Source organism: Ictalurus furcatus, chromosome 18 (assembly GCF_023375685.1).
Source record: "Ictalurus furcatus strain D&B chromosome 18, Billie_1.0, whole genome shotgun sequence".
Taxonomy (NCBI): Eukaryota; Metazoa; Chordata; class Actinopteri; order Siluriformes; family Ictaluridae; genus Ictalurus; species Ictalurus furcatus.
In genome coordinates, this window is record NC_071272.1 from 2769071 (window position 1) to 2785795 (window position 16725).

The 16725-nt window shown below is 39.4% G+C and overlaps 1 protein-coding gene across 1 annotated transcript in view; it reads left to right on the forward strand.

Annotated features, from left to right (window-relative positions):
* Positions 1–574: 574 nt before the first annotated feature.
* The window catches only part of LOC128621998 (cingulin-like protein 1), a 38825-nt gene continuing 22674 nt past the window's right edge, over positions 575–16725 (forward strand). Inside the window, exon 1 of the mRNA XM_053648112.1 lies at positions 575–709. The gene's annotated coding sequence lies outside the window, so the exon portion shown is untranslated. The remainder of the gene's footprint in view (positions 710–16725) is intronic.

Sequence of the window (16725 nt, forward strand, 5' to 3'; positions counted from 1 at the left end):
TCCTCTCCTCTCCTCTCCACCAATCGCTAGTGTGTGGTGGGCGTTCTGGCGCACTATGGCTGCCGTCACATCATCCAGGTAGATGATGCGCACCACACTGGTGGTGGTTCAGGAGATTTTCCCCCCATACAATGTAAAGCGCTTTGAGTGCCTAGAAAAGTGGTATATAAACCTAAAGGATTTATTATTATTAAAAGTGTTGATGTGTTATGGACTGTGTTAATGTGTGAGAGAAGTTCTGGGGTGTTAAGCAGTGTGTGAGAAAAGTGTTCATGTGAGAAGTGTTCTAAGAGAAAGACTATAATAGTGTGTGACAGAAATGTTAATGTGTGTGTGTGTGTGTGTGTGTGTGTGTGTGGTGTTCTGGGATCCAGGCTGTATCCACATACCGCATTCCTTAAATATTTTTGGATTATTATCCGAAACTCGGCATTTCTCCAAATATGGTGCTGAATAACATTGCCCATGTTCCTCCCGCTGAGAAACAAGGCAGTGCCTTACAAGCAGTGAGGAAAAACTACAGCCTCAGAGCGGAAGTTGCGTAACAGTGACGCGTGAGGTGTTCTAAGTAGGGGCGCCCAGGTGTAGCCGAGCCCTCGCGCATATTCTTGATTGGTGCACGCGCGAAGTGTCAAAGTCAAGCAGAGCTGCTGACCTACAGAGCGCGCGCTGCTACAGCCTCCTCACACACTGCACTTTTATATTAAAGGTAACGTAAAGGAGCTCTTTTTCTTTTCAACTTCTTATTTAATTTAATTTGTTTGCTGTTGGGAGTGTTGATAAAGTGATAAAGTGTTAATACGACGAGAAAATAAAGGGAGGAGGAGGGGGGGGGGAACTTTACTTCTTTCTCTTTTGGCATGTAAAGACAGTTATGCTAGTAGGGTTAGCATTGAAGCTACACAGTTAGTGTAATATATCCTGTTTAAAGATTGTTTTTGTTTGTTTGTTGGGTTTTAAAAAAAAAAAAACTCAATTTTTGACTGTGTTATGCCTTTAACCTGTGTGTGTGTGTGTGTGTGTGTGTCAGTCAGGTCAGAGTGAGTGATTTAACTCTTTCCCATTAACACCCTTCCTGAGGTTATAGGTGAATCGAGTCTTTTAGTGTGTTTGTGTTGGTGTGTGTTCGTGCATGATGGTGAACTTTTGCCCATTTTAACGTGTTCCTGCTTTAACACACTTGATTTAACTCCTTAACACACTGTACATTAAGCTAGGAGTGTGTTAGTGTTTGTTACAAAGCGTGGAACAGAGGTTGTAGTACAGGAGCAAGCTGGGAGACAGTGTAACACACACACACACACACACACACTGAGAGAGAGGCACAAATGCACTGTAACACACATACACACTGAGAGAGAGAGAGGCACAAATGCACTGTAACACACATACACACTGAGAGAGAGAGAGGGACAAATGCACTGTAACACACATACACAGATAGAGGCACAAATGCACTGTCACACACTTATCCGTGTAGTTGTGTTAAGCAGGAGGAAAACCCAGTTCGGTGTCCAGGTGAGAATATATTCCCACGTTATGTAATTGCTGTTCAGTATTTTAACCAGTCCAAATGTCATCTCCTGACATGGTTTATGATCCATGGTGATTTGGAAGTTGATGAAAGAGATGTGACGTCACAGTGAGCTGGCAACATCTGATCAGTTCATATAGTCAAGACTAAATCAGAGCTACTTACACGCAACGCCCCAGAACTGAGCTTCTGTTTAATCAGGTATCAAACACGAATATGACCCTTTCTTCTTTTGGTGTAGTTTTTATTTTTTTTAAAGAATACTCCAGTATCTGCTGTTTGAGAAATCCTCGCGTGATTCATCGGCGGTTTAATTGCTTTAATGACGCAGTAACACACATGATGCTTTTATATGTGCTCGTTCTGATTAGTGAGGATTTCTAATTGTGGCGCGTTAATGACTTGCGCCTGAAACTGACTCAGTCATGGCATCCCTCGTGCTTTCAGTCAGTAATCCACTCTTTTCAAATCGATGGAACGAAAATAGCTTCCTACCTCTTTGCATCCTGTAACCACACCTGAGGAGAATAACCTGTCTTTTCAATGCATGACTGCATAGTATGCCTTCTTGGGTGTGTGTGTGTGTGTGTGTGTTTCTGTTTTGCATTGGGTTGTGGTTAGTAGAAAGAAACATCATCACAATCTCCAAAATGCGTCCAGGATTTTTCCTTTTTTTATTTTTTAGTGACCTGTTAGAACGTGTCCTGGGTGTGAAGTTCCGTTCCGTTCCCTTCCGTTCTGGTGGGCTTATTTTAAATCTAGAGGAATGCAGACTTTATGGTTGCGGGTTGTTGCGGTTCGTCCGGAGTCGTTTTTAGGCGTGCAGATCGAGTCTGGATCCGATTTTATTCTTTACACAGATAACCGTAGGCTGTGGTTAGAACACTACGGGTACAACCGTCTAATGTTTCACCTTGTTGTCAGGAGGACGCAAGGTATAATCTTGACGCTGTCGCAGAGAACTTCTCCCCCGCTGTGATGTCACGGTGATGTGTGGGCTTATTAAGAAGTTCAAGACGGTTAAGAAGTTCAAAAAGCATGTCGAATGATTTACATCAGTTCATTTTAATAGTTGTAAGACAAGGACATGTTAACATGTACATGTTATCATTTTCTTGCATAAAAAAGTAAATAAATCTGATGTTGCTGGTTTGTGGGGAATGAATTAGCCCAAGTGAGGTTGTTTAGCTGGTAACTGTGAATTTTCTGGTGGTATCAGGTTGCCATGGCTACGCTTTTATGGGAAATTGGTGGGGAAAGCAAGTCTGCTTGTGGCTTATTTTTTTTTTTCTCCTTTTTTTTTGTGCTAGTTTAAAATTAGTCTGCTGGCAGCAAGGCCTTGTTTTAAAGCAAAATGAGACTATCGGTGTGGTTTTTAAGAAACGGATATTTAGCTTAAACATGGCAACACTTAAACCTGGAAGTGCACTTAAATTGCACACCATCTGTGTTGTAATTTGGTTTAAACCTGAAATCATGTCAGGGAAATCCAAAATGGAAGATCATGTAAAGTTTAAAAAAAAAAAAAAAAGAAAAAAAAAGGTTTCACAAATTTTCACTCCGTTTTAAAGGATCACGAAGTTATTAGTCACGGTGTTGCAATCTTCCCTTTTAACCTAACATAATAGCTTTCAGGAGGGATAAGTTCCTCAGACATGAGCTAGTTGTTCCTTCAACAAGTCCTCCATTCATAAATCACCAAATCTCAGGCTACCTGCTGGATTTAACAGCAGCATCTGTACACACCTTGTATTGTCTGGATTGACTTTCCACTATTTCATCCCCTAGATGGATGTAATGCATATTTTCGTGCTGATCCCGCCCTAATACCTTTGCTGCCCGTACATTACTAAGAGAAGTCGTCAGAGGAACAGAATGTGGAAACGCTCATGTCTTAGTTAGTCACGTCGAATCTGATGATATAGTATACACTCCCTCTCCTTCCCTCAAAAGACAATGCACTATTATTATTATTATTATTATTATTATTATTATTATTATTATTATTATTATTTCCCAGCGACACTGTAGAAGCCAGATCGTCTCGTCAACACGGCTCGGCAGTGATTGATGGATTAGTTGCAGAACTCAAATGGCAGTTTTATTTCGTTTGATCTTTTTAAAAATATTCCAGAAACCTGACTGGTTAGGGCTCTGACGATACATCAGTGTAACGATGTATCTGAAAGGCGTGGAACCCGGTGCCTTCTTCCTTGTTCAGTTCTTCTAAGGTTCAGTATGTGCATTCCGAGATGCTTTTCTGCTCACCAAGGTTGTAAAGAGTGATTATTTGAGCTGCCGTAGCCGTCCTCTCTCTCATCAACAAGGTATTTCCACCTGCAGAAGGAGCATTGCACTGCTGACGTTTTGGCTGATTGGATAATTCCCTAAAACGAGCAGGGTTTTTTTTTTTTTTCATTTCAATCATCATTAGCACTTAACAGCAAGTGACGTTGCACGCCTCATTAATATTTTTGGTTGAACTTTGCTGATGTTGAGTATTGATTGTTCCAGCCCTGTGAAGAATGGGGCGGGGAGGAATGTAGTAGATAGTGATCGGATCAGTAAAAAGTCCAAGAGAGTATACTTTTCACTCCTTTTGAGGGGGAAAAAAAAAAGTTCTTTTCACAGTGAGGAATGGAAAGCATTTCGCTAATTGATTTATACTTCGCTGTGTACCTGCAGGCGATGGACCTGTTGTCACACACCTGTATGACACCGGTGGTTTTTTTTTCTTTTTCTTTTTTTCCTTTGCTGTTACCACCCGTTTGCCCAGTTACGCTGTTTTATTTAGGACACGAATATAGGCAGGTGTGTTTTGTATCTCAGGTAAATGCCAGGTTTCTCTGACACATGTTCCACCCTAAGAGGGAATGCGTGGCGTGCCGATCCATCACTGTCCCCACCTGCTTTTTTATATCCTCGCTGGTTTTCATCCCTGTTTATGTGCTTTCCAAAGTGTATTCGTGACCGTGCCTATAATATAATATAATAATAATAATAATAATAATAATAATAATAATAAAAATAAAAAAACAAGTAAAGTGTTTACTATTGTTGCATTTATTGTTGGTGTATTGTAATTCTATATGACTGATGTGAATCCCTGCCTCATGTTGGTTCTGCAACCACTGCTTAGCAACTGTTGCTATTGTACGTTAGGAGTACGTTTAGAAGGCGTAGCAGCGTTTTTCATCAGCACATTTTGAATTTGAAGGAGAGGCGAGGTGTCCTGTACTATTTATCAGCTGAACACTGACCCCATAACCGAACACAGCCACGAGGGCGGAGTCTGAAACAATCCGCACTTCATCATGACTGTGAACGCCTCCATTTTTCAGAAACGTCTAGGTTTGTATAGCAACCGTAACCAAGCACGTGTGGGGGGGGGGAAACAAGATCAGTCAGTAGCCATTCAGGGATTTTCAGATGTTCTAATGATTATCGCAATTAATTATGGAATTAATTTTACACAGTTATTGGCTGAGAGTCAATTTCCAAATTAATTTCAGTGTGGACTGATATGAAAGCTATGAATCATACAATATACTGTACATTTGTGCACATGTAGCACCTTGGAGATCTGTTTTAGACAAAATAATAAAATACAGTTTATACAAAGTAGGATTTTTCTAATACAAGGGGGAAAAAAATACATTGTTTTCTTGAATATTTCTGAATAATTTAGTGATACAATATAGAACTGGATTAGACATTCATTTTTTTTCTTGTGAGTTTCACAAAATGTTTAACATGAAACATTTTTTTTATTGTGACACAGTGTTTATATATATATATATATATATATATATATATATATATATATATATTATTAGTAGTTAGTTATTGGTTGCATAGATATTCCCCCCTGGAGTCAATACTTGGTAGAACCACCTTTAGATATGGAGATAAGTTCAGGGGGGTGAATACTTATACAAGGCACCGTATTTAGTTACAATATACATATAGTAAAGCAGTTCAAGTGCTCACATTTCCCTTACACTAATAACCATGTAACTAGAGTCACAGGTGCGATGTTACAAACTTTGCACTCTGGTGGAATGTAGTTAAATACTTGGTCTCATTTTTATGTACCATAACGAAAGTATGTTCAAAATGAAGGTGTTGTCAGAGCTGGTATGTCAACATAGCCCATGACCGACACGCATCATTCTAAATTTATGACATTCCATCAGGACACCATCATTGGTAATGTAAACTGCGCAAAGAAAGAGAGAGAAAAAAAAAAAAAAGGTTTCAGGCCATAGGTTTATTCGTGTGCTTAAGGGCTGAGAACAGGAAAACTCTGGGTTTACGTGAGTCCTTCAGTAACGTGATTATTTATGTGTGTGGCATCACCAGCTTTTAATTTCAGTCGCTTCTAAGAAGTAAAACTGTTTTATTGACTAGCGAGGTGGCGCTGATCAACATTACACTACTTTATTTTCTTATATAAACTGATTAGTGGTTAACGTTGATTTTGTGCTAGTGCATGTACTTGGAGCTTGGGGACTTCACGTGCCCATCATCATGCTTGGACTGTATTAATACATCGGGTTTCTCCAAAATATATTAGCGTGGCTCAGAATAGAAGTCAGTGGGGCGACATGTAATAGGAGTCATGTTAAATGTGCCAGTTATCAGTTGTTTATCATCTTGTCATTTTAGCGTGTGGCATTATAATTGTTGGGTCCTCCTCTGGATGGAACAACTGGTCACCTGACATGTTTCACTCTGTTATTGTAGAAACTGTTATTTCAACAGTTATTTCTCAGGCGTGATTGTAGTTTTCGGGGAAATTAAGTAGCTTGCACTTGCAATTTCTTCGGCTGCTGTTTGTCAGACTGTTTACTTTCAGAAACTTTGTGATGAACAGTGAACTCGTAGCACCATCACACAGTGCCACTCTTCATGCATAGTAATGCTGACAATGTGAGTAATGTGTTTCCTTGTGTTTGTTTACTTGTATGACCTTAACTAAAGCTATTCATTTGTAGGTGTTAATCAATTCAGTTTTATTTCTATAGCGTTTTTAACAATGGACGTTGTCACAAAGTGAGCCCTCTAGATCTGCTCCTTTACCTAAGAGGGAAAAAAAACTATTCACAAAAAGCTTAACTAAACAAATGTTTTAAGCCTGGGCTTGAACGCTGAGATTGTGTCTGCGTCCCAAACGCTACTGGGAAGGCTGTTCCATAACTGTGGGGCTTTGTAACAGAAAGCTTTTCCCCTGCTGTAGCCTTCACTGTTCAAGGTACCAACAAATAACCTGCACCTTTCGATCGAAGTAGGCATGGCGGATCATAATAGACCAAGGGTTCACTTATGTCCTTTGCACATTCCTCAACTTTATTAAGCTGGTGTCTGAAACATACAGCTGTGTCATATCAGCATACAGTTGCAATCGAAATGATTCAACCCCCTTTACAAATCGGGTGTCAAACTTGCCAGATTTTCAGCTGTTTGCAATGAACAAATCAAACAAAAGCGATTGAAATGGTTCAACACAGCGAGTTAAAGTAGTAGGTCATTTACCACTTTAACCAGCGCTGTCTCTGTGCTATGATGAGGCCTAAATCCTGACCGATGCATTTCATGAATGTTATTCCTATGTAGTTACGAGCATAGCTGATGTGCCACAAGCTTTTCGAAGACCTTGGAAATAAAGGGCAGATCTGATATTGGCCTGTAGTTGGACAATTGACAGGGGTTGAGGTCAGGTTTTTTTTAATCAGGGGTTTAATAACTGCTAGTTTAAATGATTTAGGTATATAGCCAGAGCTAAGGGAAGAATCGATTCATTTTAGAAGGGGTTTGATTCCTTCTGGAACAATCCGTTTGAAGAAACATGTAGGTAAAGAATCTAATATACAAGTTTGATGAAGAAATTAATGAAATTAGTTCAGTCTCTCTAATGGGAGGAAAGCATTGTAATCGTAATCGTTGCTGCTATGTAATGATTGGTGCAACTTTCTGTGATGGTTTTTTTTAGTTAATTATGCCACAGTATTGAATAAGAATCTAGGATTATTTTTATTATCTTCAATTAAGGTGGAGAGAGAGACTGATCCAGCAGCACTACGATATTTTCTACAGTTCAGTAGGCTCTCCTTCCATGCTGTTTGAAATACTACCAATTTGGTTTGGCGCCATTTACGTTCGAATTGTCGAGTGGTCTGTTTTTTAAGGTGTGTGATCGTTATACCAGGGTGCTAGATTTTCCTCTCTGTTTTTCTTTTAAGCGGAGTAGCAGAATGTTGAGTCTAAGCATTGAATCGCGTCATCGAGTTCTTTGGGATCAGACGGTAATCCAGTCATAGCTGATTCTCTGGGAGGTTATCGATAAAATTCTGTACAGTAGCTGACGTGGCTGTACGTTTGACGCGGTAGCGTGGCAAGGTGCTTATATTATGATCAGTACTCCATTTAAACAAGACGAGATAATGGTCTGAGATGGCTTCAAGTAGTACATTTTTTTTACCTATAAAGTGTGTTTAAGATTTCGGGTTTGGTTTAGGCGTGGTACCAGGAACATCACTCTCAAACATTTCTTGTAGGAGGGTGTGTCACGTTAAAAAAAAAACAAAAAAAACAAAAAACAAAAAAAAAAACCAGAGACGGTCTGTCTAGACACCCATGCATGCGCTATGCTGATGTCTCTGTGTGAATCATGGATTTAAGTCATTCAGTGCTTCTTTGTAGATTCTCTGTTGAGTAAACGTTACTTTATCTCCTTTTCTAAGGAGAAGCTTATGTAAATTTAATATCTAATCTTAATTAAAACTTCTGTATATTGAACCATTACTGTACTGATCTACAGTGTACTCTTCGCCTCAGGTGCTGAAGTAATTTTAGTGTACTCTTCTTAGTAAATGAGGATAATGAAGGTTAATAGGCTATAATAGGCTGTAAGGATATTTTTGTGACCTTTTTTATATTATATTATCTGGGTTAAGAATTTGATATAGAATCTTGTAATGCTTGTAATACTCGGGTCATGGATTGTTTCAGAGAATATCCACTAATGCTTGCATGTCTATGTGGGATTTCGTGAGACTGAATCCTAAGTTTCACTGTGAATCAGCTCAGAAGTTTCAGTTGTCTTTTATTGTTTTGGGGTTTTTGTTTTTTTTTTGCACAGTGTTGCATTTTAGCCTTGTATAAGCAAGAAAATCACCACCTTTACATTCGCCTTGGGCATTGAACTCATTTCTGTATAATTATCCACTTAAATTATAACACATTGTTGGCCAAGAAATTATTATTTTTATTTTTATTTTTTTTGTCAGCAAAAGCTACCGTTTAAAATGTGATTTCACAATGTGTTGCAGATTGCAGTGGTACACCTGAAGTCATTTGCTTTCTTTATACATGTCACAGCTAACAGCTTCATAGATTGTATCTTGATAAAGTTTAGGGCGAAAAGCTGCACTTTCTCATGGTTAGACAACATTTTCTAGCTTTTTTATCTGTGTTCTGTGCTCCACTGGAACCATTTCCACACTTCACAGTACGACAGGGAATAATGACCTTTGGCCTCCAGGCTCTGATGTGGCAATTTTCTGTGATCAATCAAAGCCTTGTTCCAAATTTTCATTTGCTCTGGGTTATTTTACTTCACCTAACATTCTCTCCTTACGCCGTATGGCACGTAAATTTTCTTTTCTTTTCCTTTTCTCAATTGGAGAATGTGTGAGACTCTGATTATGAATACCCAGAAGCTGTATATCTCGGGTAACGTAAATCTGTAACGCTTTCCATTAAAGTTTCCTTAACTGACATTAGTTCATGTTTTACTTAACGATGAAATTTCAGCATTAATACACCATAATAACATTAGCAAAGAAACGAACACATGTACTAACTGATGTTTTAATGAAATAATAAACCAAAGAATGAACGCCTCTATTAACTAATGCTCATCCCATCCATAGAATGAAGATTAGGTCAAAAATAGGCGGTATGAACCAACATTTAACACGTTAACTGGCAAAATTTGAGGCCAGAGTTTAGTAACTGAATGTAAACTTGCTTTATAGTCATGGATCGAATTAATCAGAAGGTCTCATGCAATAGATTTACACGCATCCGAGGTGAAAACACTTTAATGTGCTCAAAATTTAAATCGCAGCATTAGCTTTTTTCCCCCCAGTGTCAAAAACGACTCGTTAAATGATCCGTTCTAAAAGATTCATTCTAAACTCCTCCTTTCAGAGAGCATACTCTGCTCGGATTGGTCAGACATCCCAGTCTGTTGTGATTGGTCAACTGCTATCGGCGAGCAGCCAATGAAGACCAGAGGCGGGGTTTCTTTGTTACAAATCTACGTAGGTTTGTACAGGAAATAAGTCTGGAATCGCTAACGACTCGTTTCAATTGTTCAGAATCGCTTCCTTCTTTTGGGAGTCGATAACTCCGTTTGTCGTGCGCTTTGATTTTTGAAACTTCGCAGACTTACTTAAATTCACAAACAGCTCTATAATACACCACATGAAACCATAACAGGTGCACTTTAATAACTAATGGAATAAAAAATAGTTATTGGGCCTCACTAGCAGTGGGTTCAGCGAAATATCGTGCAAATAATACGTCCACCCACTAAACTTTATCGTCTATTTCGCATCAGGAGGTAAAAAGGGAGGGTTTGCTAAATCCAGCCGACCACTTTGCAAACGGGAATACAGTTTCACACTCGGCCTTCGTGAATTCTTGGCAACCGAAGCTAATGACAAGTCAACAAACAACCAACATGCTTTTCCAGCACGATAAAAGCTGCCACGGAACACGGCAACAACAACAGATCTGTTTTGGGAAAGAAGTTGAGTGATTCATCATTAGAAAGGCCTGGAACGCTTTTGGGGGAGAGAAAGACCGAAATGTGTAGCCAAATTGTCCTGTGGATAAATCTACAAGCAGTAGCAGTCTGGATCCAAATACGACAAAAAAAAAAAAAGTGATGAGAGAAACGACTAGTCATGTCCAACTGATTGAAAACAGGAGGGATGCTAGGTTTTTGGCTATACAGTATGATTAATACACTGACCAATCAAATGTGACATTTTTAGTGCAGTATGGCATTTGCTTAAAACATTAAATGCTGAAACACAGCAGTGGCTGTACAAGTATTTAACCACTTGCTTAGGAAAACTGCTATTCGAAAGGAAAGCTGGAATAATATGTTGTATAATTGACCTTCAGTAGGGAGAGGCCATTTACAATCATAAACTAAACGTTGGCATCTCGTGTCACATAGAAACAGTGAACAAGGGCGTTTTCTGGAATTTGTTCGGGAGGAGAAGTGACTCTTGGACCAAATTCCTCTCAACTGAGTTGTTTTGTCTTAGCAACAATCATAAATGTTACAGCATGAGTTCATGAGCCAATGATGAAGCTGAGATTTGGATGGCAGCCAATCAGAGCGGGCATGTTTATATCTGCAGTATGGCAGTGTCAACAGATTAAATGATGCCTGTGTAGTCTCAATTTCAGTGATGAATTTTTTTGAAGAACGGTATTTATTTATGTTCATTTCCCAAGCACATTTTTGAAAGTATAAATATTTACAGATTACCTGGATTAACTGGAAATCACTGTAACGTAAATTATGTGGAAACCGAGAGGCTTTATGACCTGACGTCATGGCCCGTTTTGAAGCCCCACACATCTGTATTGCAGTTTGTCCTGAGATATGAAACCCCAACGCTGGTTGTTGTTATTAGTGAATATTCAGATCTGTGTGAGGAGACGTTAGTTGTTGGAATGGCTTGTGTAGTCACCTGGTCAAATATCTGACACGGGTAAAGAAAATGCTGTCATGACTCACAACAGGAGGACATTGAGAATGCCTTCGTAATTAAGAATAACATGTGCATGAAATGTTAGTAGCTCTTGCAACCTGCCTACCCATTTTATCCTCATCATGACTGACTAATAGTTACTATTTCTATTATTATTTTATACGTTGTATTCCTGCATCATATCCAGGGTTAACCCTAACCCATTCACTCCTCACTGTGGCCATGCAGCGCCAGAGGAAGATGATCCTTAGCCAGTGGTGGTGGTGGTGGTGGTGTTGTAGTAATACCATCGCAAATATTCAGATCCCAGCAGTTTGGGCATTGGTCACGTTCATCATTCAACGCCATCAGCTCTTGGCAGAACAGACAACTCCTCGTCCTTCCCTGATCTACACGAATGGTTGGGGAATTTGACAGAATTTGAACAATTTACTCAAGTTATAAGATTAGAAACTCTGCATCCATAGCATCCACGATTGGTACAAGCGAAAAGGAAAACTCCACTACTTCCGAACGAAATTGCACAGGAGGTCAGGAACAAAACCATGTAGAACGGTCCTCAGTAAAAGAACACCACATTTATATTCAGTTCAGAGGACGACTTTGCAGTTTTTCTTTCTTTCTTTATTTTTTTTATCTTAGAATATCAGCCACTTACTTATTTTTAAAAAATTTTTATACGATCTTACAATCCTATTCGTTCGGTTTTTAAAGCATCCAGAGAAAATGTGGAACTGGAGTTTTGTCTGATTTTCAATAATAATTCACTGTAGCAGAAGAGCATGTATATACTAAATGAGCAAGTTACCGTGAAGCTGTGTGTTTATGTAGAATTTCTGCTGGTTGAATAATCCTTCATCCATAAATTCTGTAGCATGTGTATGAATGGCCTGTCTTGAGTACAAGGTGGAAGTGTGGCAATGCAATGATTACGGGTTTATTGTCAGATTATAAAGGTTTAATGGGTTTTTAAAGACTCGCCCTTTTATGAATGACGAACCTTTTGATGAATTTCAGTGTGTGTGTGTATGTATATGTATATGTGTATATATATATATATATATATATATATATATATATATATATATATATATATATATATATATATATATATATATATTAGTGTATTTTACAATCCCATCGTCTCGCCCTTAATGTCGGTCTCCAGAACCGTGCTGACTCTTCTCCATGTGTCCGCAATTTCACTTCCAATTAATTTCACACTTTCACCTGTTCTCACCTTTTTATTTCTCATTCTCAATGTTATTCAGTCACTCTCTTTCACTTTCCCCCCATCTCACACACTCTCACCCACACACCCACATACACCTTGCCTACTGGAGAGATTAGATGTTTTGCTAAGCTGCACTGATTGCCGACGCTGCCCCACCCTCACACGCCTCACCCTCCCCCCCGCAATCCTTTTCACCTGCATGCCAAGAGATACAAGTGAGTCACCCAGGTGCATTAAGAGTTGCTTAACTTTACTGCAGTACTGATAGATCAGCATGTCGTGTTTTCAAGCAGGACAATTCTCAGGATTTAGTTAATGTTGTGATTTATACAGTGCCTCTCTCCTGCAAGAGACCGTCGTACAGCTTTCATTTGAACTTCTATGCGTGCTACCTGGTGAGTTTAGTTTAATGATTGATTTAGCTTTTAGTATTCATAATAATAAACATTGCACGGTATGATGTTATGTTATAGCTGTGGATGTTGTGATTTTTGGATTAGTTTAGAACCTAAGACCTCTTTTAAAACGTATTGATTTATTATGCAAAAAGGCGTCAAAGTAATGTTCTAATGTTTACACGTGCATTGGGACTGGAAAAACGAGTTGTTTGGCCCCCACCCACCATCTCCTCCTTCGCTCCTGCACTTCTCATTCCTGTCGATCTGTTCATTTCTTGCTCGACTATGGAATAGACGCGATTAACCTGAGCAGGTAAGACATCACCTGGTGTGTGTGTGTGTGTGTGTGTGTGTGTGTGTAAGTGTTAATTCTGCAATCATACATTACCTTTATTTCAATATCGTACTCGCAGGCAAAGATTCAGTTGCAGTGTAAAAGCTGTACATGTTCTGGATGATGATGATTAAGATGTCCTAGATGATATCACTCCTTGGCATGTCTACACAATTACACGTTCAGAGGTTCGGGGTTGGTTTTGGCTCTGTCGCAAACATTTTAATTCGTGTCTAGTTGGTGTTTTTTACCCAAACATCAGCCATTTTTTAATAGAACTCCCAAATGCTAGCGCACGAGAAAGACTCACGAATGTACGAGTTATGAAATAATGTTTAAAAAGTTAGCTCCATTATCTGTAATGTATAATGTATCTGAGTGTAACGTAGCCAATTAGCTGACCCGTTTTTATTGACTCCTCTTTGTCACACAGCATCTATTTACACTATTCCGAACATGTTCTTCTACACGTTCCCAACAAACTTCTTACAGTAAAACCTAACAAGAGCTCTTGTATAACACACTCATGTTTCGGACGCCTACATGTTTATTTATGTAGGCGCCATTTAAGCGGTTTGTCTTCCTTCGTCTAAAACTAATTTAATAGAATTATTTCTGGGCAAGGCATGAAGAACGTGTGCGCATACACTTGAACCGTCTGTTGCGTAACGGATGGGGCGGTTGGAGTTTGATTGGCTTTGGCTGATATGCTCATATAGATCTATACCTATCTGTGTAGATTAGTGCTTGCAGTCTGTCAAGGTGTTACGAAATATCATTTAAGTGACGAAGCAGAAGGTGAACATGATAAGTTTGCAGTTTTTTGATTAGCTGCTTAGTTTGTCTCGGTCTGTATTTTTCTGAACGTGTGAGGATGTCACGTGGGTGGTTGCATACAGTGCGTGTCAGTCTTCATACTTGCATGTAACATGAATGTTCGTTAGAGGAGAGGAAATGAACAGCGAAATTAAGATCTCGCATTTCACTACAGAGTGATCGAGTGGATCAATAGTATGTGCTTTCGTGTAGTATGCAAGAGATACAGTGCTCTTAGATTTTAGAAGTCGATCAGATCAGGTTTTAACTGATTTTTCACAGAAAACCACTTTAGCCCACTATGTAACATGAACTGAAACATTATTATTTTTATTTTTTTTAGTTGCAATCAAAATGATTCAACCCCCATTGCAAATCAGGTTTATTGTCGAAATGTTTAGACTTTCAGCTGTTTGCAACGAACAAACTGGACAAAAGCGATTGAAATGGTTCAACACAAAGAACGCTTCCACATAGTGGTTTCCCCAAATTCAACTGAAAATTTCAATTTATAATGATTTCTCCAGTTTCAAAATGATTCAACCCCCTGAATAGATTCCCTCACAACAGCACAAATATGCAAAACAGGTGTTGTCTCAAGCACACCTGATTCAACTAATCAAGGCCTACATTAATTGCACCAGGTGTGCTTGAGCTGGAACACATGAAATACCTGAACTGGCTAGGGGTAGAAAATGTATGAAATACCTGGACGGGGCAGAAAAAGGAAGCTATCAACGGCTGCAACCAGATTTCTGAGAAGGCAGGTTGTGACAAACCCGAGTGACTGCAAAAGATCTGCAGCAAGACCTGTTGGCTTGGTGGGAACAGGCACTCAGTGAGCACGGTAAAACGCGTACTAAACGCAGAAGTTTTCCACGCCAGAACTCCAAGACGTGTTCACCACTACTTACACAAAAGCACGAGAAAAGTCGGCTCAAAATCATACAAAATAATCCACAGAAGTTTTGGGATCCTGTTCTGTGGAGCGATGAAACAAAACTGGAACTTTTCGGCACGATGGATCAGCGGTATGTCTGGAGGGAGAAGAATGAAGAAAGAACACTGTCAATAGTCGAGCATGGTGGTGGCTCGGTGATGCTCTGGGGCTGCTTTGCATCCTCTGGCACTGAAATCCTAGGAGAAAATGTCATGCTGTCTGTGAGGAAGCTGAAGCTTGGTCGTCATTGGACCTTCCAAAAGGACAATGATCCCAAGCATACCTCAAATTCCACCAAGGCTTGGTTGCAGAAGAAGTTCTGGAAGATTCTACATTGCCATCAAAGTCACCTGACTTGAACCCCATAGAAAATCTCTGGTGGGATTTGAAGAAGGTGGTTGCAGCACGCAAACCCAAGAATATTACTGAACTGGACGCCATTGCTCATGAGGAACGGGCTAAGATTCCTCAGGAACGCTGCCAGAAGCTCTGCATCTCGTTTGCAGCAGGTCATAACAGCAATAGGGTGCTCTACCAAGTACTAAAGATGCTCGCCATGAAGGTGTTGAATCATTTTGAGACTGGAGAAATCATTAAAAGTTGCATTTTCAGTTGAATTTGGGGAAACCACTTGAAGCATTCGTTGTGTTGAACTATTTCAATCGCTTTTGTTTGATTTGTTCATTGCAAACAGGTGTGTGTGTGTGTGTGTGTGTGTGTGTGTGTGTGTGTGTGTGTGTGTGTGTGTGTGTGTGTGTGTGTGTGTGTGTGTGTGTGTAAGGGAACTTTCCCACAGTCTCTGCCCATCCGTGATTTATGACCACTTCCATGTTTTGGGAAATGTGAAGTAGAGCTTGTTTTTTGTGGTAAAGAGAGAGCTTGACATTACATCATTGCTGTAGTAAAGAATGTTGTTCTGGTGTGTACTCCATCTAGTGTGTGCGTATAATATAAAAGTGTGTAATGCTTAATCTGATTGGTCAAAGACAAAACCTTTTATTGAACTTTATTAAGCTGCTCATCATAATGGCGTTAATAACTACTGAGGAAGCCTTTCTGACCGTGAAATCCGATCTTCATTTCCTTACGTAAATATAGTCGAAAGCTCATGACTTGAGAGTACACACACGCACACACTCTCTTACATAAACTTTAAACTCTAACTTTTAATCTTGTCTCCATTGTCTTTTTTACTCTCCCAGGGGGGAGAATAGAGAATGATCAATCAAGCACACACACACACACACACACACACACACACACACACACACAGGGTTGACTTGCGAAGGAGGTCACATTTTCACCCACAGCAACAGGACAGAATGCGAAACACTTAAGTCGTTAACCAAAAGCTCCCCCAAACCCAGTCTTTACTTCACCATGAGCGCCTGCAGCTCTCCCTCCGCCTTTGAGTTTGTAAGTAAACGCTAGTAGAATTACTCGATAACGTAACTCTCCCGTCTGTTTTGTTCATGGTGTTTAATTTTTCCTCCGTCTTGCTTCTAGTTTTTTTTTTTGTTTGTTTTGTTTGTTTGTTTGTTTTTTTTTACTAGAGTGTGGGGGGAAATTACTGTAAAGTTATTGCGACAAGTAAATATTGATCCTGAAAGTATTGATAAAAGGGTGTTTCTTCATGTTTGCACATGACTTTTAATGTTTTCTTAAATGAATA